The sequence below is a fragment of the Podarcis gaigeae genome (genome assembly GCF_964106915.1).
Source record: "Podarcis gaigeae genome assembly, chromosome: 15".
Taxonomy (NCBI): Eukaryota; Metazoa; Chordata; class Lepidosauria; order Squamata; family Lacertidae; genus Podarcis; species Podarcis gaigeae.
The window spans coordinates 4,899,033-4,923,963 of NC_139692.1; the positions used below are offsets into that span (position 1 = coordinate 4,899,033).

At 44.6% G+C, this 24,931-nt stretch overlaps 1 protein-coding gene and 1 long non-coding RNA gene across 3 annotated transcripts in view; one reads left to right on the forward strand and one right to left on the reverse strand.

Annotated features, from left to right (window-relative positions):
• The window catches only part of LOC310832190 (uncharacterized protein), a 120,927-nt gene that overhangs the window by 83,897 nt on the left and 12,099 nt on the right, over positions 1-24,931 (forward strand). The window contains exon 4 of one of the 2 annotated variants that reach the window (XR_014558146.1): positions 535-2,203. The exons of the other annotated variant lie outside the window; for it this stretch is intronic. The gene's annotated coding sequence lies outside the window, so the exon portion shown is untranslated. Of the gene's footprint in view, positions 1-534; positions 2,204-24,931 lie in introns of those variants that run through there. 2 annotated transcript variants of the gene reach the window in all.
• On the reverse strand, positions 10,973-12,632 carry LOC310832032. Its single transcript, XR_014558113.1, has 2 exons — positions 11,421-12,632; positions 10,973-11,311 (listed from the first exon to the last, which is right to left on the reverse strand). It is a non-coding gene; the product is annotated as an uncharacterized lncRNA (long non-coding RNA).

Consider the following 24,931-nt stretch of genomic DNA (forward strand, 5'->3'; position numbering starts at 1 on the left):
TAGGCCTAAATGAGCATCACAATGCAGTAAGACACTTGGGCATTAAGAAACAGAATTAGCACCTGCATGCAAAAAGGTGAAAGGTTGAGAGACAGTGGCCTTCCCAGTCAAGTAAATACTTGCAGTATATTTATTTCAATTTCCATCTTTGAAAATAAGCCATGCTGAAGTTAATTTCTACTAGTTGTAATTAAATTTTGATGCTCATTCACTGACCCATCTTCTGAGCGTGTGATTACCTTATCACTGTACCCCATCTAAATGAACTTCTGGTTGTGGAGACCACACTCACTAAAGACTATTATGACTTGATGATAAAAATCAATTAACAGTGATTTTTTGATTACAAAACAAGCAATTATTTAATGTCTCTGTGTGCATGCATAATAGCTATGTTAATCACACTCATCAAATGAAAAATTTGTTGTAAGAGCAGATAGGTAGTTGATATTACGGACTCCAATTCACACCTGATCTACAACTTTGGAAACCACATCTTTCAACACCAGTTTTCTTTTATTTTTTTAATAAAAGGAAAGTGACCTGAATTGTAAAACTTCAAAAGGAAGCCCCAAGCAACTATTGGAAAATCTAAAAATATTTCTGAAGAGACTGCATGACGGCAAGTGGTTGAAAACAGAAGCAAAGCAATGAGACAAAGAAAGTTTTTCAAATGCTTTGTTATACATTTTCACTGAGCCAAGTTTCGTGAAGAAGACCAAATGTTCAGTGCATCTTCTCCAAAGAATATGGAATTGTATTTTGGCTTTATTTACTTATTTGATCATCCTACACCTATAGAGGTTTTAGGGCAATGTGACCGGTTCCCCCATGCAGGGGGCAAAGGCACCTTCCTACGTCCTTCCCAAAGCCTAGTTAGTGCTTGGCCAACTTTGAGAAGGAGAAGGAGAAGAAGGAGAAGAGGGCTCTAGGAGTCTGCCAGAGTTTCATGCCTGCTTCCCAAAGCTTAGCGCCTCCCTTGCCCAGCTTTGGGAAGATGGCTTTGCGCTGGGCCCCCCACTTCAAATTTTGGCCTCACACAGGATACCATATTACCAAGGTCCATCCAGGATACCTAGCACTTTTAATTTTTGCTTAAATTTTATTTATTTATTATTTGTTTGCTTGTTTGTTCAGTTGCTGTTTCTATAAACAGGAAGTAGCATTTATTTCAGTGGGTGAATTTTGGTAATTGTGCTTTAAGCCATTTCGAGTTTGTTTGTAGTTTGTGTGTGTGTGTGTGTGTGTGTGTGTGTGTGCATACACAGTGGAACTTTGGTTTTGGAGCGTCTCGGAAGCCAAATGATTAGGAGCCCGAATGCCGAAAACCCAGAGGTGAATGCTTCCAATTTGGAATGCGCCTTGGAAGTCTAATGGCTTTCAATAATAATAATAATAATAATAATAATAATAATAATAATAATAATTTATTTATACCCTGACCATCTGGCTGGGTTTCCCCAGCCACTCTGGGCAGCTTCCAACAAAACACTAAAATACAATAATCAAGGTGTGCTTCTCCATTTTCTCAATGGAAGTTGATGACCGCCCATTGCACCTTGGTTGTCGAACATTTTGGAAGTTGAACAGTCTTCCGGAAGGGATTACGTTCGACAACCAAGGTTCCACTGTATAATATCTATGAAATACAAGGTTGATCTTAAAATGTACAGGCATCACCGATTGTGGCCAATGGCATAGAGTAGAACATGGTCATATAACATACTATGTGAGCTTCATTCATTCTTATGGATAGCTCAGTGGTAGGACTTCTGTTTTGCATGCAGATGGCTTCAAGTTCAGTCCCTAGCATCTCCAGGAGAGCCACTACCAGTCAGTGTAGACAAATACTGAGCTAGATGATGGTTTAATTCAGTATAAGGCAGCTTTCTATGTTCCTATGTATAACAGAGACTTCAGGCATATTTGTATATTCAAACATACCCTCATGTTGTAGGTTAAAAATAAAGTCTATTGAAAGATTTATATGTGAATGGAAAAAGTGATGTGCACTATTATTATTTATACTACGGATTTTATTTATGCTATGCAATTATTTATTTTGTCTGCAATCACTCCTTTATGCTTAAGAAAACCAAAATAAAACTGGTATACAGATACCAAATGTAAACCATGCATTTCTGAAGGGTTTGTAATGGCTAGTGGAGTGCATGTGACCTTCGAATAAATGATTTTGCCTAAATACTGTTTTGTTTTTATTGTGAGAAAATATTGTTGTTGGCATCTGTGGATAAAGAGGAGAGGTGGGAGGCACTGGCCAAGGGAAACCCCAAAGGAGGAAGGCTCAGAGTCAGAGCATTGGTGGTGGGACACAGGGAGGTCAGAGGGAGGAGACTGGGACGAGGGGCTAGATGTTGAAGGGGCAACAGGGTTTAGTGAGCAGGAAGAACCTGGAGCAGTTCAGGGAGCAGTTCAGACTCTGAGCCTGAAGCAGAGCAGGAGGGTCAAGAGGCTTCTGAAGAACCCTGGGAGCCTCCCTCTCCTGCTGTGACAAGCCCCCCCCCCCTTTCTCCAAGAACATGCAGAGCAGAGGTCAGAAATGGGCAGACACAGTTTGAGACTGTTTGGGAAACATCCGGAAGAGGGGTGGAAGGCAGGGATCTCCAGCCCTGCCAACTGCTCCATAGGTGCCAGCGGCGTAGCATGGGTTGTCAGCACCCGGGGCAAGGCAAGTAATTTGCGCCCCCCTAACCCGGGGCAAGGCAAGTAACTTGCGCCCCCTACCCCCTAACCATGGTCATTAATACTGACGGCTCTACTCTGGGGCAAACTCCGTGGTGACTACTGCCCTCCGTGGCGTTGTTTTTGCAATTAAAGGACCCCTGCCTCAAATAAAGCATCTTGGGGATTGGGGACTGGGATTTGCCAAGGGAGCTGGGAATTGCAGTTCAGTGGCGGCTCAGGGGGAGAGGGTCCCTTCCGCGTCTGGGTGCCGCGGGCCCCTTTGCGCCAAGACGCGCGTCTTTGGGCGTCGCGGCGCAGCCTTCTCGGTCTCCCTCCCCGGCCCGGCTAGCCCCGACGCGGCTTCTTTCTGGCGCGGGGAGGGGCGGCTCTGGGGCCAGTGCGTCGGCCGGCCTCTGGCGTGGGTGGGTGGGCCCCCTCGGGGCGGGTGGGCGGTCTTGGCGCGCAGGCACTAGAGCGCAGGTGGCTCCGGCTGGGCGCTGCATTCGCCGCCGGTGGCGCGTTTGGTGGGCTGCGCGCATCCAGACAGCGAGCCGAGCCTGGGCGCCGTGGCGCTTGGTGCCGGAGCCTCCGCCCGCAGCGCCCCGTCGGGAGACCCGGCCGGAAGGAGCCTCGAGCCGGCTGTCGGACGCGGCTGAAGCAGCCAGGGCGGCAATGCAGGCAGCGGCTCCTCGGCGACTCCGGAGGCAGCAAGCGCGCCCCCCCCAGAAGTTGCGCCCGGTGCGGCCGGCCCCCCTTGCACCCCCCACGCTACGCCACTGATAGGTGCAAGACCTACTGGGAAGTGTTCCCAAGTTGTATGTCATTTCCTTGAATAAAGAGTTAACTTCACTGACAATGGAGCCCTGCATCTTTTGTGCTGACCTGCATCTGACATCCATCTCTCTTGAGCGACAATGGAGTGCGGCTTCTGGTGAAGTCAAACCTCTGGGTTAGCAGGACTGAAGCGACCTCCCTGGGCAGTGTCCTAGGCTGACCAGAGGACAAGACCCCTTGGCCTCACTGATGTGCTCCAAAGGAAAGCAGAGCAATACACTTGGCATAATACTGGCTGCAGGAGTTGCCTGAAGGAGGCATACAATGCACCATCCAACCATCTTCGGGACTCAGGACTTGTGTAGGGTTTACTCCTTAGTCTTTTTTCTCCTGAAGATATCCTGCAAGGGCAGTGGAGGTTTAGGATCAGAGTTTCCCTTCTCCTAGATGGGCTACATTCCCAGGTTGATGGTCCCCATCTGCCCCTCACTTCCCTCTATAGCACATGCAGAAACCACCTTCCTGACCATTGGACCCATTATTGGTCTCATCTCCTCAACCTGGTGGCGCCTGTCTTCACATGCATGGGAAGTCCCTAATTCACCAAGGGTTTGAGACCCATCAACTACCCTCACCTGGTTTAACCGGCCAGTCAAAGCCATTTCCCAGGGTGTGGCTGCTGTCACATGCTGACAGCTTTTAGGAGCCACAGGTGGAAGCTGAGTGCAGGGTGGGAACCAAAGGTGGACAAACTATCCCAGAAGGAGCACAACGTGTCCCACACCAGAGGAACTATCCCTCCCCTAACACCTCATGCACCCCTATAAAAATATATACTACGATAAATATACAGTATTTGTAGCAGGGCTTTTGCGGGATAGCACTTATTGACCTTTGCCTTCTCAAACATGATTTTCTTCTCTAACCACATTTCATGAATTTCATATTGTAGAGATGGGATGAAGATCATCAAAATTATTATTCTGGGAAATCCAGAATTCATTAGCATTTTAATGCACATTTCCCACAATATTCACATTTCTGCAAACAATTTCCCCTAATACCATGAATTTAGGTATGCCATTTGCAGCGACTTATTCATGTTAATGCACTTTCCTCACTATTATATATGGATTTTTGTATACACTTTTTTTTTTAAAGGAGAACTGCATCACAATGTTTTGAGGAAATGTGAATTTCAAAGGATAGCAGCATTATGGTTTGCATATTGTTTGGGGAAGAGTAGATTTCTAAATTTCTCCCCAACCACAGATCCAACCATAGTGACAACTCTTAAATCACTAATAGAACCGTTCTTTGATTCATTTTCCACACATTTACCAGCAGCATCAGCCCTGGTCTTGTGTGCCCTGGGGTCAATGGCAGCATCAGGGCCTAAGTGGGAGCATCTCTCCCCCAGGTCCCTCCAAGCTGAAACACCACCCCAGTGCTTCAGGGTGCTCACCAGTGCGGGCTGTGCTTCTGCTTCACTTGAATCCTTGCTTGAACCTTCTAGTGATGATATATGGTGAAACCACAGACCCAGATGGAACCAGTTATTTCTCCTGATCCCATGATAACACAGAGCACTAAAAACAATGCTTCCTTCCACAGATGGATTTAGGAATGAGAACCAAACATTCACCCTCAGTCCTGCATGACTAGGCATTCAGTGAATGGGGAGGCCTTAAACAGGTGCAGGAATGCTTCCACATGATTATTTGGATGTCACAAGGCAATCAACAAGTGGATAGGAATAAGTTTTTCTCCTTCTGTCCCAATATTAGAACTCAGGGTCATCCAATGAAGATGAATGTTGGAAGAGTCAGGAAAGACAAGAGAGAGCCCTTCTTGACAGAGTACATAGGTAAAAGGTGGAATTTACTTCCACAAGGTATGGACCAACTTAGATGGCTTTAACAAAAGATTAGAAAGAATCATAGTGGATAAGGCTATCAATGTCTACTGGCTATGATGACTATGTTTTACCTCCACTGTTGGAGAGTAAACACCTCTGAATATCAGTTCCTGTGAAATTAAGAGAGAAGAGTGCTATTGCACGCATGTCCTGCTTTCACGCTTCACATAGGCATCTGGTTCTTAAGTTCTTAAAATAACTGTGGGCAATTATGCAAAAGCAGTTTTTGTATTTTAGATCTTACATTTTTCCAGGAAACTTTTTCAGGAGGATCTCTGAGGGAGACAATCAATGTCAGTTGCTGGGAAGTGGAGAGAGTGGCTGTTGCACTAGGGTTCTGCTTGCTGGCCCTCAACGGCATCAAGATGCAGGATTTTGGCTTGATACAGGAGTTCCTAACCAGTTAATGCTTTTAAAGCAGAGGCAATGAACCTGTGATGTTCCAGATGTTGCTGAATTGCAACTCCAATCATCCCTGACCAGTGGTCAGGCTGACAGTGCTGAAGTTGTAACCCACCCACCCACTTCTGGGGGGGCACTAATTCCCCACCCCCTTTCTATTGGGTGTAATCAAAACACACAACACAATGGAAACCACCATTTTGCTTGCTTTTTTCCAAAATCTCTTTAAGGCAATGATCATTATTGAGTCTCATCAAACATCTATTGGTCATGCTGTGCAGATTTTTTTATTTTTTATTTTTTAAATCCTACTGGGCACAATCTAAAGAAGCATCACACCCCCAGACAACCCTGCAAAACAAACAAACAAATGAAATCATCACCATTATTTATTAAATTTATATACCGCCCTATACCCGCAGATCTCAGGGGGGTTCACAAGATAAAATTACAATATAAAACACAAAATACATATTCAAAATATAAACAGAAACAGCCGAATAACCCCCCAACCCCCCCCCACATTAAAACTCTTTAAAAATTTATAACAACAACAACAAGCACAATTAAAAAGCAGTTTAAAAGAATAATTGCCTAATTCTTGTTCGGGAATCAGAAACATCAGAAAACATTCCCTGTGCTGCACTGAGTGGGGACATTTTCTGCACTTCCTGATTAGTATTTTCACTGATTAGGTTGCAGATAATCCACTGATTAAAGTGCTCTTGGCTATTTCAGAGTGTCACATAAATATACATGAATGCAATAGGAGGGGAAAAGAGTAAACAGACAACAAAAACCAGATCTATTAACATGTTCTGTTTTAAAGAAGGGTTATATAAGACAGCTGGCTGCATTCAACGGTGGCTGCTCAGTTGTGGCTGGTACCCATTTGGACTGGTATGGTATAAGGCAGGCATGTCCAAAGTCCGTTTTGGGGGTCTAATCCGGCCCGCCGGTCAGTTTAATCCAGCTCCTGTGGCAGGTAAAATCCCTGAAAAAGCTCAACAACTTAAATCCTAAAAAAAACCTTCAATCTTAAAAAAAGCTCAACTTTGGTTGGCCCTCATGCATGTTCACTTCATCAAATCTGGCCCTCTTTGAAAAAAGTTTGGGCACCCCTGGCGTAAGGCAAGGAGTCGAGCAGCAGGTGGAGCGAGATCCAATGACAGCCAACTATTTCTAGTTTTGTTCCTATCGTCTTCCTTTCACAGTTCTACAAAGGCAATAGTGAGACTGAGAAGGACGGTGACAGCTAGGACTACAACCCTCTGGACTAGTTGTAAGCAAGAACACAGGTAGGTGGAGGCTGAGGACAGAATGTGTTCTGAATGTGCAATGCCCTAATTGCCCAGAAGGACCAGTCTCCTTAGTGACAGTCTGCTGAAATACAGAATCGATTAGCAGAACAGAGAGGAGGTAAATTGTAGGTGATTACCCTCCACCCTGTCATCGTTCCCTTCCCCAGAAAAAAAACACAAACTTATTCTGAAGATTTTCCCTTGGAACATATTTTGGGGCGGGGGATGAGGCCCTACAGGCAGGAGGAGAGGACCACCACTAGCTTCCTCTCCCTGTTCTACTGAATGATTCTTTCCATCAGCAGTCACTGCTGGATGGCACCCATAAGCCTTACTCCCGTGGAAAATGTAGAACGATCTCTGCAACGACATTTCACAAAATGCCAAATGACAGAAGATTTTCAAATTTGGATTTGCTGTCAACATTTGCTCACAAAATTTGACATCAGAATGTCAGGATTGAAAGCTGAGAATTTTACACACACACACACCCCTTTGGTCAATCTAAGTTGATTTTTCGTAGTTGGCTAAGTCAATGAATAAGGTTAATATAAAATTGAATTAATTAGCTTGCAGACAATCTAAGAGATGCTGTCACATACTAATTGCTCCCCTATAGCGCCCAATCTCTCCTGCTACATGCCATATGTTTTCAAATGCTAACTGCAACCGCACAATAACATTCACATTCATACATTATGTGAATTTCAGTCAAATTTTCATTTAAAAATTGCATACTAGGGGAAATTGACATTTAAATGTTGGTGAGTTTTTAATGACATTTAAAATAAATATTCACAAACCAATGTCAAAATGTGGAGAACTGAATTAAAGACTAGAAAAATGAGAAACCGAGAGAAACAGAAATAAACCAATTTGTCAGTCCCTGCCCTCAGGTTCTATTTGCAGGCTTCCTATAGGGTGGCCACTGTGGGAAAGAGCATGCTGTAGTAAATGTGCCCTCTGTCTGATCCAGCAGGACTTTTCTTACATTTTCATAGGAATGGATAGAAATATTAGCAAACTTTACAGCATATACAACATTTCATTCAGATTAATCACTGAGTTTGTGTTGTAGTATAACATTCTGGGAGTTCCATCATTGCTCCATCCCTGCATTCATTCTCCCATGTTGTCATCAGTAAACTCTGGGGCGTAAAGGCCGGATGCATGTAACAGCAAGACAATGCACATCACAGATGTCTCCAGTTGGCACTCTCCTCTATTAAATGATGGGAATGTACACAAGCTGTGTGCGCATGTGTCTTTATAAACACTTATGCATGACTCTGCAGCTCCCCTGATCTGAAAAAGTCTGTATTGTGAACTACACAGAAAGTCTTGTGTTTATTGTTTTAGCAAACACTTGGGCTAGAACATAAAGTAGGAAGGGATGAAATAGCCTCCAATTCATAAAAGACCCAGCAGGTAATGTTATCCTCCTTGACCCTTTCAGTTCTCTACTGTCCACTTTCATTTCCTCGCCTTTTCACACCTTGCAGCATCCACAATGTGTCTCTTTGTTGTTCACTCTCAATAGCAGAGATCTGAGCCTTGGACTTGGAATGTCAACATACAAAGGATAACAAGAGCTCTGCTGGATCAGACCAAGGTCTATTTGTCTAGCATTCTATTTCCATCAGTGGTCAGGCGGATGCCTCTAGAAAACCCAGGAATAGTGCATGAAGGCATTTCATTAGACAATGTGATTTTGCCCTGTGCTTTTATTGAATGTGTTCTGTGCTCAGGTGTTCCCTGAGAAAATGCACTGGTTTTGATGCTGTAGTAAATTTTACCCAACACGTTCATGCTATAAGGCACACTATCGTTACTGGTGGGCAGGACCCAAAGGCAAAAGTGTGTAGAGCAACAAACGTAAATTTCACCATTCTATCCCAGAAAGCAAGAGCTTTATCAGAGGACACATTCCAGCCAGGCAAGAAACATTCCAGGAGGGTGCAAAGCAGTGTATGGGAGGGCATGGCCTGGGTGTGTGACCCAGGAAGAGTGGGGCCGAGGGAGAGTGCTGAGGGCCATTTAGAGAGGCCTGGAGATTTGCTTTGTCCCCTGAGACCTCCCTCCTTATTTTGATGCTGAAGAACTGGCCACAAAAGTCATGACACGTTAGTCTTTGGTGAGTCAAATTTCCCCCTTCATTGTTGTGGGACCATCACACCCCCTTTAAAACTGGAGGGGGAAATTCAGCACATTATTATCACAATCACCATCATCGTCATTGTCTTCTAAGAATTTGAGGGGGAGGGGAGTTGAATTAACTTTTTAAATCTACTTTCTGGCTGAGGTGGTCAAACATAGGGCCTCTATTTTTTTTACACTTAAAAACCACACACTTTACTGGTTGTTAATCACAGCCAACAAGACTGAGTTTCTTCTGGCTATACTCCTTTTCCTGTGCCAGTCAAATTCCCATGGAAATGATGGTCTGCAGCGTGGTTTCCATGGTGATCTGGCTCAGGAAGTAGAGCACAGCCGGAAGGAAATCAGAATGTTGTGGGGTTGTGGCAACTGAGGTATAAAGAATAAATATATAAAAACGCTCAGAAACTGTCTCTGTTTCTTGCACGGTAGCAAAGTTAGATGGTGTGATTTGTTTCTTCAATGCATTTTTATAATTTGTTTATATGTTAGAAGACCTCTAAGGGTTAAGGTCAAAGAGTTCAAGAGAAGCAGAGAAGGGGGTGCTGGATACTGACCCCCCCATGCCGCTTCCGTTGGAAAAGGGGCGTGGTTTAAGCAGCCCTGTCACCCCGCCCCTTCCCATTGTGCCCCGCCCCTTTCCCTGCAAGTGCAAAACGCCTTGGGGCACAGCGAGCTGGGGGGGGGACTGGGGGGAGGATGCAATGCCAGTGGGATGATGGAGGGGGAGATAGCAGGCAGGGAAGCTGATGGGCAGGTGGGGGAGGGAGAGAGACCCCCCCAAAAAAATGAAGGGAGGTGGGTGTGCAGCTGAGGTCCCCCCCCCCATTTCGAGTATTCCGAATAGCAATATGGATACTATAAACACATGTGGAAATACAAACGTTTCCTAAATTTCAGCTGAGTTTCCTGCATTCCAGGGGGTTGGACAACCTATTTCTGAATAGGTTTAATTGGGTTTGATGCTTTCTCTCGGCATGTCATTCCTTGAACAGCTTCCTGTGCAAAGATAAGGCTTGCTTTCATTGCTCTGTTCATTTGTACATTTGACTAGTGTTGTGTGGAGGGAAATGCGGCCCCTGGGCTGAAAAATGTCCCCCTCCTGTGTTTGAAATTCTAGAATAAGAAACTGCCTCTTTCCCCTCAGCTGCTATGTCTGTTTGTAACATCACAGGAGACCATACATAGACAGGGCTGGGGAAACTAGGCCTCAAGGGGGGCATTTATTAATAAAGAAATGATGACTGAGGAGCCCCCCCACATGAGATGTGACACCCTCAGAAACCCTCCTTGGCAACCACCAAGGCCCCCTGACCCTCCCATTTTTCCAAAATCTGTTAATTTTTACAGTGATGCAAGACCATTTATTTTGGCAGTTGAGGGATTGGTATTATTTATTTATTTTGGCCTTTTTGAGAGATAAATAAACTGGTTCCTTTGACTTAAGGTCTCTGAATCCTTTTAAATAAAGTGATCTGGACAAAATGGGTGAATTAGGAAACATTTTATATTATACGCACTTGCAAGTGGGGTAACCCAAGATCAGGCACATCTTCATCAGGAAAAACACATCTTCTAAAGTCGCTTGTCCGGCTGCAAGTCCCTCCTTCTATGCCCACAAGAAGGGGCCTGCCAGTTGACAGAAGTATCGCGTCCGCCTTCTTAACATTTTACCATCCCACTTCCCATGTTAATCGTAATACAATACAATACAATACAATACAATACAATACAATACAATACAAATACCTTTATTGGCATTTCAAATTAAGACATTTCAAAATGGCATGAGATCCAAAGTCTTTCTTCTTCCTGTTTCCGAGAGATTTGAATGGGGAAATCCTTTTGATTCCTCAATCATAAGAGGCAGTGGGGTGAGGGAGGACAGCGCCACATCCACACAATTTAAAACACTATGAAGCCGCTTTAACTCATGGCTTCTTCCCCCAAAGAATCTGGGAGCTACAGTTTGAAAAGGGTGCCGAGAGTTGTTAGGAGAACCCCCTGTTCCCCTCCCAGTGCTGCAATTCCCAGAGTTCCCTGGCAAGAAGGGAACCCTACCCCTACCCCTACCCTGACGCTAACCCTAACCCTAATGCTAACCCTAACCCTTAATTAGAGCTACAATTCCCAGAGTTCCCTGGCAAGGGAACTCTACCCCTACTGCTACCCCTGATGCTAACCCTAATTCTAACCCTAACCCTAACCCTTAACCCTTAATTAGAACTACAATTCCCAGAGTTCCCTGGCAAGAAGGGAACCCTACCCCTACCCCTACCCCTAAACCAGAGCTATAATTCCCAGAGAGCCCAGGCAAGAAGGGAACCCTACCCCTACCCCTTAACCCTTAACTAGAGCTGCAATTCCCAGAGTTCCCTGACAAGAAGGGAACCCTAACCCTACCCCAACTCAACCCTACCCCTACCCTACTCCTAACCCTACTCCTACTCCTAACCCTAAGCCTAACCCGCCTAACAACTCTCCGTCCCCTTAACCACCTACAGTTCCCAGAATCCCTGAGGGGAAGCCATTCCTGTTCAAAGCGTCTTCATAGCACTTCCATGGACAGTGTGCCTAATGTGGCCTAATGTTCCCTCCCTCATTTTCTTCTCTCTCCCCACTGCCCCATCACTTGCAATGGCGCAGATGTCCGCCTGCAGTCTCCCTTCAAAGCTCCTTCTCTCAGGTCTGGCCACGGCCTTGTCCATTGCTCACTGCCAGTATTTCAAGTTCATTTCTCCGATGTAAATAGGGACGTCTTGCGGTTCTCTTCATGACTTTGAAGGCTGGACTTGGGGAAAACCTCACCAGCTCCGGACATCCCTGTAAGGCAAAGGCAAACAGGTGAGTGGAATGGCCCCCATCTGACAGCGTCCTCCCAGACTCCTCCTCTGTTTGGCTGCCTGTTAATAAACAATGCTTCCAAACCAGTTTGCATCCATCTCAGCTAGTGGATGCCTCACAGCATCCACTAGCCTAAATGCAAACTCTTCCGACAACCATCCACCAGCTGCAGCCTCGCCAGGTCCATTGCCAGACATCAACCAGCTTCAGAGTTGAATATCAGTTGCCTTCAAGTAGAGATCCCACCAGCAAGTAAACTTTGTGCTTGCCTTCTCCTTGCTCCACAGCATCCCAGCACCGAGCGATTGCCTCCTTCCGCTTGCCAGTTTGCCACCACGGGACAGGAGACCACCAGGGCTGAGTGCCACCGAGCTGCCCATTTCTCTCTGGGGAGGGCAACTGCTGAGGCTTGCACCTTGGCCCACATTTATAGCAGCTCAGCTGCCAAATGTTTTTGTGACATTACAGTCAACCCACAGACAATGGCAGCAGCTGGGGAGGCATCATCACCCCCCCCCCAGCCCTCACAATGGTGAGTGCAGCTCAGCAGCCAAAACATACCCACACCCCAAGTTGTGCCAATATCTGTGAAGGCCACACTGGAAACCCAAGGGGGCAGGAGGAAGAAGAAAAACCTACACTAGAGAGAAGGAAGGAAGGAAGGAATGAATGAATGAATGAATCAATGAATAAATAAATAAATAAATAAATAAATAAATAAATAAATAAAGTTACGTTTTCATTCCAGGGTTGGAGAAATAAAGCCCAACTTGCAATAAATTTGTCTGCTTGACTACTACTTAATGCTATCAGATTTTTCTCAACCAGTCTGTTATGACTGGAGGATTTTTATTCTCCATTGTTTGCTATTTCGTTAATTCTCTTTCATTAATTTTCCTTCACAATTTAACTCTTTGATTCATGAGTGAGGGGCACTTTCCGTCAGTTCCCCCCTCTCTTAACAACCCCATTCCTGAGCTATCCCAATTGGTATAACACACCCAGGGGATCACCTCACCCATGTTACTGGTTTGGGAGTCTTCTTCTCTTGGAAGAACTCTCCCCTCCTGGCTAGTATGAGACCCAGGGAGTCTGTCTTCCCACAGCTCCTACCTCTCCTGGCTCAGACTCAGCCCTCCAGGTAACTCCTGTCTGTATACCTTCCCCAGACTCTCAACCCTCAAGTCTTAATACCTAAGCTATGAGGCTCCTTCCTATAGCTATATTCTCCTCAGAATGGATGTTCCACTCAAATTCTAACCAACTCTCTCAGACAAACACTGAAGTCCAGCACCCAGGGCCTTCCGGCAGTTCCCTCCCTGTGAGGTTACAAGGAACCAAGCAGAGGGTCTTCTTGGTAGTGGCGCCCTCCCTGTGGAACACCCTCCCACCAGATGTCAAAGGAAAAAACAACTCCCAGACTTTTAGGAGACATCTGAAGGCAGCCCTGTTTAGGGAAGCTTTTAATATCTGAAGGACTATTGTATTTTAATATTTTGTTGGAAGCCACACAGAGTGGCTGGGGAAAACCAGCCAGATGGGCAGGGTATAAATAAATTATTATTATTATTATTATTATTATTATTATTATTATTATTATTAATAATAATAATAATAATTATCCTACTTCCTGTCTCCCATCCCAAATCAAGCCCTATCCCTTAACCTGAATCCTGTCTAACATCTCAAAGCAAGCCCTATCCAACCCTCTCTCTTTTATTCTCCCTCCCAAATTGCTGCTCCTCCTTCCTCCGTGGCTAGCTGACTTTATAGCCACTCTGGTGGAATTTTTGCGGGACTGCCTCACCAGACTCTAGTCTGACTCTGCTATCCATCACAGCAGCAAATCACAGCCTTGAGGGCTCACTACTTTTTGGGCTGGACACATAGCTCTCAACTTTCCCCTTTTCTTGCGAGGAATCCTATTCGGAATAAGGGAATTTTCCTTTAAAAAAAGGGAAACGTTGACAGCTATGGCTGGACAACTTTCAACAGGAAAATGGACTAGCAAAAAGAGTTTTAAAACCCTTCCCAGCCCTGCAGGCCCAGTCACAACTGGGGAAAGAGTACATGAGGCTGCTGTGAGATTTTAAAGCCAGAAGAGAATAATAAAAAATGATAAAGAAAAAAATTTTCAATACTCCCAAACACAATTTCAAAGATATGGGTAACATTACATCTAGTCTGAGACTTGTTTTTGTTGCTCTAGAGGGTGTTAGTCAGATCAGCTACTAATTGAGATGCATTAGATGCTCTTTTAATATTACCCTGCTGTGTTGGAAGCACTGATCCACAAGTAGTTTCTGTGGGGTTAGGAAGTTGTACCTAAAACGACCCATGTAAGTTGGGCTAATGTGAATTTTCCCTTCACAGAACAGGAACTTTGCTGTGAGCAGCAGTGGGGTGCTGATTGTGTGGGAAGGATGCATGCAATGAAATGTTCTCCCAGCTGGTGGGATTTCCTTACAGATCATCAATTCCCATGCAGTTAGAAGGGCAACTTCTTCTCTAGAATGTTCTGTTAGATGGGCTCAATGCAATCTCCATCGGGTTTGTCAGAGGCAGGGCCTATCAGAGGGGGTGGGGGGGCAAGGAGGGTCATTTGTCCCCTGACCTCAACTTTAGACACTTTGGGAAAAGAGGCGTTTGAGAAGTTTCACAACTTTTTTCCTCCTAACATATTGGACTAAACTATGACAATCTCACAGCACAGATCTGCAAATTTAAGCAAGTGAAAATTGTGATTTGGTAAAGGCAGTGCAGTGAATGACTACTATAGCCTCAGCACACAATCAGCAATGAGGGAATTATGATAAACCTAGGTAGTGATAATGCCCTAGGTGCTGAAGTATAAATGAAAAGGATTGATTGAGAGAGGATACAGTTGTAGATAAAATGTAAAACCTAACACTATGTCCACAATTGGGAAGAGGTGGCACTACCTAAGTAACTATTCTAACTGCAGACTAATAGTATAAGTAATTAAGACAAAGACAAGTGACTTCAAACTTTCTTTGTTGTTAACAAAAATAATCTAGGGACTTAAAACTCGGGGGGGGGGGCAACAACCTAATCATTCTTTCTAGCTTTAACTGTATGATGTCTGATGGTGAGGAATTATTATTTCATTCTCAGCTGACAAGCAAACTGCTACAGATGAGACATGTTTCACAGGCTCTTCACAATACTTCAAGATGACACTACTCTCCTTGGAATCAGTTACACAAAATAAATGGATTTACAGCACTGTTTGAAATGAAAGGCATTGCTGGGGACTTTAGTTGCTGGGGACTTTAGAAAAAGAGGTGCCAGAACTCACCATGAACACCTCCCACATTCTCTTAGAATGGCAATGGCACCCACCTGAGAGGTGTGGGAATCCACCTGAGAGGTGCCAGAACTGAGTTCTGGCAAGTTCTGGCTGGAAAAAGCCCTGTGTTCAAGCATTCAAATTCACAACAACTTCACCAAGAATGCAATGAGCTCACATGCTATTTTGGGTTTTTTTGTTTGTTTTTTTTAAATCATATATTATGCTTCCAGTTGGCAAATGATAATCAGAAATCACCAGTTATTTCATGTTTTCACAAGTTGGCCACCAACTTGAACACCTTTAAAAGGGGATTAGACTAATTCATGAAGGATGAGGCTATCAATGATCATGATGGCTGTAGTACATCCAAGCTATACTACCTGCAAGCAGGAAGGCACTTCAGTGGATGCTCGGGTTGTGAACATGATCTGTGCAGGAGGCACACTCGCAACCCGCAGCATTCGCAACCTGCAGCGCTGCATCTGTGCATGCATGGGTTGCGATTCAGTGCTTCTGCGCATGCACAAAGTGTGATTTAGTGCTTTTATGCATGCACTGAAACCCAGAAGTAACCCATTCTGGTACTTCCGAGTTTGGCACGGTGCGCAACCCTGCAACATGCAACCTGCAGCATCTGTAACCCGAGGCATGACTATATTGCACGCAGGTTGTGCTTGTGTGCTTCCCATATGCATCTGAGTTGGCAATTGTGAGAACACGGTGCTAGACTAGACAGGTTTTTGGTCAGCCCTAGCTCTTATACTCATCCCTTTCAGTGATAACGAGAAACTTCTTTCTGGAAAAGAAAAGAGGAGAGGAGAGAAGCAGCTTATCAGATACATTTGCCTGAGCACTAAAATCTCTGTCCTCATGGGAGCTGATCTAGTTCAGTGTTGGTACCTATAGAGAGCCAAATTCTCAGCGACTCAGACATTATGGAAATAATTGGAGACCTTTCATAGGCACCCAACTTAATGCTTTGGATTAAGACTGACATGACCTCAGATGATTAGCACCAGACCTGACACAATCAGGGCCAGATCCAGGTTTCAAACTGAATTAGAGGACTTGCACAGCCCTATGAGTTCAATCCCTTCTCATCACCAACTAGTTGCTTCTAGTTCTCACCCCTCACATGCTTCTGTGACCACCTCCCTTTTTTGTAACTCTTAATTGCTGTGGGTAAACTGTCATGAGGCAAACTGGGTCTGCCACAGCCCACACTGGGTAAATTCTGGACTGACCTGAATGAGTTTGGTATCTGGGATTTGCCTAAAGCTGGTGCACAGTACTACTGAATAGTATGTGTTAAAAGTCTGCTTATGGCTCCATTTCACATTTCATATCTTGTGTGGGTGTGTCTGATGGTCTCATTGAATACCTATACAGCTGAGACAGGAACTAGGAGCTGAGTCATGAAACACAGAAACACACTAGAACAGGAGTGGATGGAATGCATCTTGAAGCTCTGGAATGCCTCTTGCTTGCCTGGATATAAGACAGAGAAGGACGTGAGTGTGTGTGTGAAAACTTGTTGTTGTTTAATCATTTACTCGTGTCCGACTCTTCGTGACCCCATGGTCCAGAGCACGCCAGGCACTCCTGTCTTCCACTGCCTCCCGCAGTTTGGTCAAACTCATGCTGGTAGCTTCGCGAACACTATCCAACCATCTCATCCTCTGTCATCCCCTTCTCCTTGTGCCCTCCATCTTTCCCAGCATCAGGGTCTTTTCCAGGGAGTCTTCTCTTCTCAGGAGGTGGCCAAAGTATTGGAGCCTCAGCTTCACGATCTGTCCTTCCAGGGAGCACTCGGGGCTGATTTCCTTCAGAATGGATAGGTTTGATCTTCTTGCAGTCCATGGGACTCTCAAGAGTCTCCTCCAGCACCATAATTCAAAAGCATCAATTCTTCGGCGATCAGCCTTCTTTATGGTCCAGCTTTCACTTCCATACATCACTACTGGGAAAACCATAGCTTTTACTATACGGAATTGGAGGACTTGTTATATGTGAAAACTAGCCAACTTCAAAAAGCTAACATGTGCATCTATTGACCTGCCCATCACTTGCATGTAGTCCCTGGAAGGATGTCTGAAAAAGGTTCCAGTTCCTACATTAGAACAAGGAAGACAGGCATGCTTTGAACACATGAGGAATACAGTACATGGCTTCCTCAGACAGGCTGTTTGCATACTGAAACTTCAACAGAAAAGACCAAAAATTGCATAATTCCTTTGTTCCCAAGGCTTGAGTGTTTCCCTGACCTGTGTCCTGACCTGTATTGCAATTTGGTTGAGTCTTAAAAAACAGCATTTGGGAACTTCTGCATTTCTTTATCAGAGCTGTCATTAATGCCCAAAACATGGAGTGTGTGTGTTTGTGTGTTTGGTGTGTGTGTGTGTAATTTTTTGCACAATAGAATGTGCAAATGTCAAGCTGAGAACTGAACCCCACAAAAATATGGCCCAAATCTACTTGGAAGTGTTAACGACTTATTTTAGGACTCCAGAAAAGGCTCTAAACCTCCCCTGGCTGAATCTGTATGTCCCCCACACAGGCATGAGTGTAGCCAAGGGTTGAGTTGGAGCTGCCCCCCCAGATCAAGTAAAACAACAGAAATACTTAAGGAACTGACCAATCACTTCAATTCTGCCCCCCTAACAAAAGTCCTGCCCCCCAAGTCCTGACCCCCTAACAAAAATCCTGGTTACACCCATGCACACAGGGAATATATCCAGGGACTATGATAAGGCTCTTTTTCTTAAGGCATAAGAAATGCTTCCAGATCTATGGCTGAAAGGCACTTGAGAAATGCAAAGCAGGGACATTTAGCATTTCTTTTCCTGTATTCTTTGCATGAGAGTGACAAGAAAAATGGTAACATCAAGGATGTAAAATGTGAAATGGCTGAAAGGCATGAGTCATACTGCAGTTACATCTTGCTTTGTGTTTGATAAACCTCTGTGTTTATCAAAAGCAAAAAGGGCACCATTTGCAGCCATTCCACTTGCACTGAATAAACAAAGCTTTCACTTTGAAACAATTCTCTCTCTTGCTCCTTAAAAAAAAAAAAAAAAAAAAAGGCCAGTACAGTAGAGAGAATAAGCAAACCCTTGTGGGCATTTGAAGTCAAACCATGGTTTTCTGAACAAAAAAAAGTAACCCTCAGATACCAAAGTTCAATGATACAGGAGTAGATCCTAATGCAATAGCAGTTGAATAGTACTGGGAGAAAGATAAGAAAGGGGACCAATAAGCAGAAGAGAAGAAATAGATTAATTCCATGGATGGATACTAGAATGCAGGGCCAGTCCCAGTATTAGGCAGAATGAGACTTCTCAAGAGTAAATGACTGGTGGGCACAGGAGCAAGGGATAGTGGCAAGGCATTGGCGAGCAGAGCTGTGCTTATACCTAGACAATTTGTTTTTTAAGGTGTCCAGCAATATAAACAGCAAAGAAATAAATGAAAGGGGGTGTCATCTTGTCCTTTGCCTCAGCCCATGACATGTCTTGATGGATGTCAGTCTCATGCATTTCAGCTGGACTTAGTCCAAATTAGCTGCCTGAAATTGTAATCCTATCCACAATTATCTGGGAATATGATTACATCTGAGCAAAAATGCATAGCATTGCACTACACATGTCAGGGAAATACGTACTCCATGAGGAAACCAGCACTACACAAGAACATCAGAAGTGCCCTGCTGGATCAAAACAAGGGGCTATCTAATATTGCATCCTGTTTGAAACATAGGCCAGCTGGGAAGACCATGGCATTGGATTAAAACAACCACCTTCCCTCTGACTACCATAGCAACTGGTGATCAGAGGAGTGATGCTTTTGAAACTTGAGATTAGATGCCAAGGCTCCAGACCATGAATTCTTGGAGGCAGATTATCCAAAGATGGCATCCCTGAGGAGGAGATGTATCCACCCCGTTACGACTTTATGTAGAGCTGTTGCCATCTTCTCCCCTGAACACAAAGGAAACACCTTTGCTGCCAGACTTTGATTATTGGTCTACAAACTCCTCAAAGGATTAGGAGCCCCCTCAGCTTGAAACACTGAGGCCCAGAAGAAGCCAATGACTGCAGAAGAAGTCCTTTAACTGCCCAGATGCAGCATTCAGTAGATGAAGCTTTCAGTCAATGAATGCCTAGCTCAGGCTATAAAGATCTTCCAGTTGCTCTGGGGTGCCACTGAAACCCTATATTCTGCCTCAACTGCAGGATCATGAATTGTGGTACTGAAATCCATAACTAGGTCCCTATCTAATTAGCTGATTCTGCCTGCCTTTCTTTTCTGACTGCCTGGAACTACTGACCTCCCCTGTGTGTCGCCATCACCTGCCTGTGGTGGATCAGGATACTATAATGTCCAGTGTTGCTCTGATCCAAGTACAAGAGCATTCTCTTCCAAGAAGCATTTTAACCCTCAGAAACCTTTTTTTTTTTTAAAAAGAAAATTATTATTATTGCTTGCAGAGGAGCAACCATCTTAGTGTACAATTTGCTGACATGTCTTTGACAGGCTACAGAGCCTTGCAAGTACTCTTCACCAAGTGAAGCAAACATTTCTATTGAGATCAAAGGTCAGCTCATATCCCCCCAACAAATGGCTGGGGAAAACAACAAAGGAACTGTCAGAAAGCAGAAGCGTGACCACCTGAAATAAACTGGTAAAGTCTTGCATGTATAGCTAGAGAGACCAGGATTGTAGTGTGTGTGTGTGTGTGGGGGGGGGTTATGCATTGGAATTCCCCACCCCACCCCACCCCCACACTCCCCATGCATCACAAAGCTGCTGTAGTTCAAGGGTGAAAAGATTGCTTGTTCAGCTGGGAACATTGCAATTCTCTTCCCAGTGTTAGAACAGAGCAACTAGAAATCCTCTCCCAATGTTCCTTTAACTGGAAAGGAGGGCAGAGGTAAAGGAGATGCTAGCTCCCTTGCCTCATTCTTGTTCTCATCAGCCCCGACAAGGCTCCTCACTTCGCACAGCGACCTTCCAATTTTGGGAGGGTGATGAGGCATCAGTGCTAGTGTGTTCTCTCCCCTCCTACAGAATTATAGCACATCCTAGACTGCCTGTTTGCGGTGCCCATTCTGCATGATGGCACCTAATTTGCCTTAGAGACAGTAGCAGGTTCCACTTCAAATGGACTCTCACAGAATTTGAAGTTCCTTTGCTGAATCCTGTGGAGCTTTCTCCCCACACCACTCTGCACTTCCATGAACAAAAGTAATGTGTGTCAAGCAGAATTAACTAGACCTGTGCACAAACGGCCTCTCAAAGTTGCACACCCTACTTGTTAGCAGAGAAATTGCTGTGTCCCATTTCACCAAATATGTCCAGGAGAAGAGAAATGCTCCAACTGTTTCTCAGGATTTTGGCTCACCATAACAAAATGTCCAATCTCAACCATCACATTATGCCCCTCCTCCAGAAGGACAGACAAGGCAAGACAGAAATCTGCCTAGTTCTCAAATAATTGCAAGGACTAGTGGGAGAGAAAAACACACACAGTGAGATTGAAATTGGAGGCTTAAATTATTAGGCTGTACACAGATCCCATTCATTTGCAATTTGATTTTTTTGTTACTGACAAGGTAGTTAACACACACACACACAAACACACACAAACACACACACACACACACACACACACACACACAAAAAGAGCAGTGCTTTATGCAGCATAATATTAATAGAGACTAATTAGGAAAAGATTAGCATTGGAGAAAGAAAAGCATTTTGATTCATCTTGTATGTGCCTGCCAATGCATCTTTTGATGCTGATTATTATTTTCAAGGGGTTGATGTTTACAGAGGTTTGATTAAAATGAGAAATGCATATTAAGATGGTGCACACAGGTGCCAATTCTCAAATGATAATGCCTAAACACTCCCTTCTCCCAGAGCACAATGAAATTTCAAAGGGTAGGGGGAAATGGGAATACTTCTAAGATCTTTACTGTATACTTTGTGCATGAATGTTCTTGACAATCTGAATGGCATACATGAAAGAAATGCCACTTGTTACTTAAATCACACTGACTATTCCCCGTCTCAAAAGATGTGCAAGAGCTTCCTGGTGGTCCATCCTTTTGCCACAAAGACGTGGGAAGAAAACACCAAGGAAAAGAAATTGAGATGTGGTGTTTCTATTTTCAAAAGCACACGAGCGATGTAGCTCAGTAGTAGAGCTACTGTGTAGCATACAAAGAGGCCCTGATCAATCTCTGCTCTCTCCATGTAGGGCTGGAAAACCCTGTGGAATTACTGCCGCCCCAGTGTAGACAGAACTGAGCTACATGGACCAATGCTTTGTCATTGTGTGTTCCAGTACCTACCTAGCTATTGCCTTCACATCTGCCACTTGGATGAGTGCAGAATGTGCTTTGGCATCATGTGGCTTGCAGCTATTTTTTAAAAAAGAAAGATTTTGTTAACACTTTTCATAGTACAGTACTTTACAATAGAAAGCAAACTAAACAAAAATAAAAACAAAAAAGAGAGAAAGAAGGCAAAGTCCTTTTTCATAACTCTTGTCCCACACAGAAAGAGGTGAACTCTCCCAGCTCTCGCCTGGGAGCTCCCCTTTCTGCTCCCAACCTCCCACCGCAGGAGATGTTCCCTCCCCAGCCTCTCACACAGGGTTCTTCAACAACCAACCACCACCTGTATCTGCATGCAGTCCCCTCATTGCGCAACAGCCCCAGCCCCCAGGGATCATAAGGAAGGAATAAAGACTCTGACAATGTTGTTGTTGTTGTTTAGTCGTTTAGTTGTGTCCGCCTCTTCGTGACCCCCTGGACCAGAGCACGTCAGGCACTTCTGTCTTCCACTGCCTCCCGCAGTTTGGTCAGACTCATGTTTGTAGCTTCGAGAACACTGTCCAACCATCTCGTCCTCTGTCGTCCCCTTCTCCTTGTGCCCTCCATCTTTCCCAGCATCAGGGTCTTTTCCAGGGAGTCTTCTCTTCTCAGGAGGTGGCCAAAGTATTGGAGCCTCAGCTTCACGATCTGTCCTTCCAGGGAGCACTTGGGGCTGATTTCCTTAAGAATGGATAGGTTTGATCTTCTTGCAGTCCATGGGATTCTCAAGAGTCTCCTCCAGCACCATAATTCAAAAGCAACAATTCTTCGGCGATCAGCCTTCTTTATGGTCCAGCTCTCACTTGCATACATCACTACTGGGGAAACCATGGCTTTAACTATACGGACCTCTGTTGGTAAGGTGATGTCTCTGCTTTTTAAGATGCTGTCTAGGTTTGCTATCGCCTTTCTCCCAAGGAGCAGGCGTCTTTTAATTTCATGACTGCTGTCACCATCTGCAGTGATCATGGAGCCCAAGAAAGTAAAATCTCTCACTGCCTCCATTTCTTCCCCTTCTATTTGCCAGGAGGTGATGGGCCCAGTGGCCATGATCTTTGTTTTTTTGATGTTTAGCTTCAGACCATATTTTGCGCTCCCCTCTTTCACCCTCATTAAAAGGTTCTTTAATTCCTCCTCACTTTCTGCCATCAAGGTTGTGTCATCTGCATATCTGAGGTTGTTGATATTTCTTCCGGCAATCTTAATTCCGGCTTGGGATTCATCCAGCCCAGCCTTTCACATGATGAATTCTGCATATAAGTTAAATAAGCAGGGGGACAATATACAGCCTTGCCGTACTCCTTTCCCAATTTTGAACCAATCAGTTGTTCCATATCCAGTTCTAACTGTAGCTTCTTGTCCTACATAGAGATTTCTTAGGAGACAGATGAGGTGATCAGGCACTCCCATTTCTTTAAGAACTTGCCATAGTTTGCTGTGGGCGACACAGTCAAAGGCTTTTGCATAGTCAATGAAGCAGAAGTAGATGTCTTTCTGGAACTCTCTAGCTTTCTCCATAATCCAGCGCATGTTTGCAATTTGGTCTCTGGTTCCTCTGCCTCTTCTAAATCCAGCTTGCACTTCTGGGAGTTCTCGGTCCACATACTGCTAGAGGCTGCCTTGTAGAATTTTAAGCATAACCTTGCTAGCGTGTGAAATGAGAGCAATTGTACGGTAGTTGGAGCATTCTTTGGCACTTCCCTTCTTTGGGATTGGGATGTAGACTGATCTTCTCCAGTTCTCTGGCCACTGCTGAGTTTTCCAAACTTGCTGGCATATTGAGTGTAGCACCTTAACAGCATCATCTTTTAAAATTTTAAATAGTTCAGCTGGAATATCATCACTTACACTGGCCTTGTTATTTGCAGTGCTTTCTAAGGCCCATTTGACTTCACTCTCCAGGATGTCTGGCTCAAGGTCAGCAACCACACTACCTGGGGTATACGAGACATCAATTTCTTTCTGGTATAGTTCCTCTGTGTATTCTTGCCACCTCTTCTTGATGTCTTCTGCTTCTGTTAGGTCCTTTCCACTTTTGTCTTTTATTATGGTAATCTTTGTATGAAATCTTCCTTTCATATCTCCAATTTTCTTGAACAGATCTCTGGTTCTTCCCATTCTATTGTTTTCCTCTATTTCTTTGCATTGCTTGTTTAAGAAGGCCTTCTTGTCTCTCCTTGCTATTCTTTGGAAATCTGCATTCAATTTCCTGTATCTTTCACTATCTCCCTCGCATTTTGCTTGCCTTCTCTCCTCCGCTATTTGTAAGGCCTCGTTGGACAGCCACTTTGCTTTCTTGCCTTTCCTTTTCATTGGGATGGTTTTGTTGGAATTCTGCCTCGGTCAGAGGAATGTGCCACGCCATAGGCACCGGCTGAATTCCTTGTCGACCTCCCCGCTGCGACTCCCGGCAGGAAAACAGGTGAGGTCTGTAATCGGCGATCCTTCCCAGATGTGAGAAGAACACACCATTCCTTCTCTCTCCCCTTTGGTATCCCCAGGGAGGGGAAAGAAACAGACAGAAATGTATCTACATTCTTTTATTTCTGTCTCTTACAGCAGTACAGAGAAACATGTCTGCACTCAACAGCAGAGAGAATAAACTCCACCCATGTACTTCCAGTACGGGTCACATGACACACACTGAGCTAACATCCGGTGCTCAGTACAGAATGGACTGCCCTTTCTTCCCATGGCAACAGTCACAAACATCCTGTCTGGCTTTCCAGCCACCAGCAGCTGACGAAGCTGCTAAAGCTTGTGCTTGCTGCCGCATTGGTCCTTTTTGGTAACAGATTTTAGTTGCTGCCTCCTGTATAATGTTACGAGCCTCCATCCATAGTTCTTCAGGTACTCTGTCCACCAAATCTAAATCCTTAAACCTGTTCCTCACTTCCACTGTGTATTCATAAGGGATTTGACTTAGATTGTAACTTGCCGGCCCAGTGGTTTTTCCTACTTTCTTCAGTTTAAGCTTGAATTTTGCTATAAGAAGCTGATGATCTGAGCCACAGTCAGCTCCAGGTCTTGTTTTTGCTGACTGTATAGAGCTTCTCCATCTTTGGCTGCAGAGAATATAATCAATCTGATTTTGATGCTGCCCATCTGGTGATGTCCATGTGTAGAGTCGTCTCTTGTGTTGTTGGAAAAGAGTGTT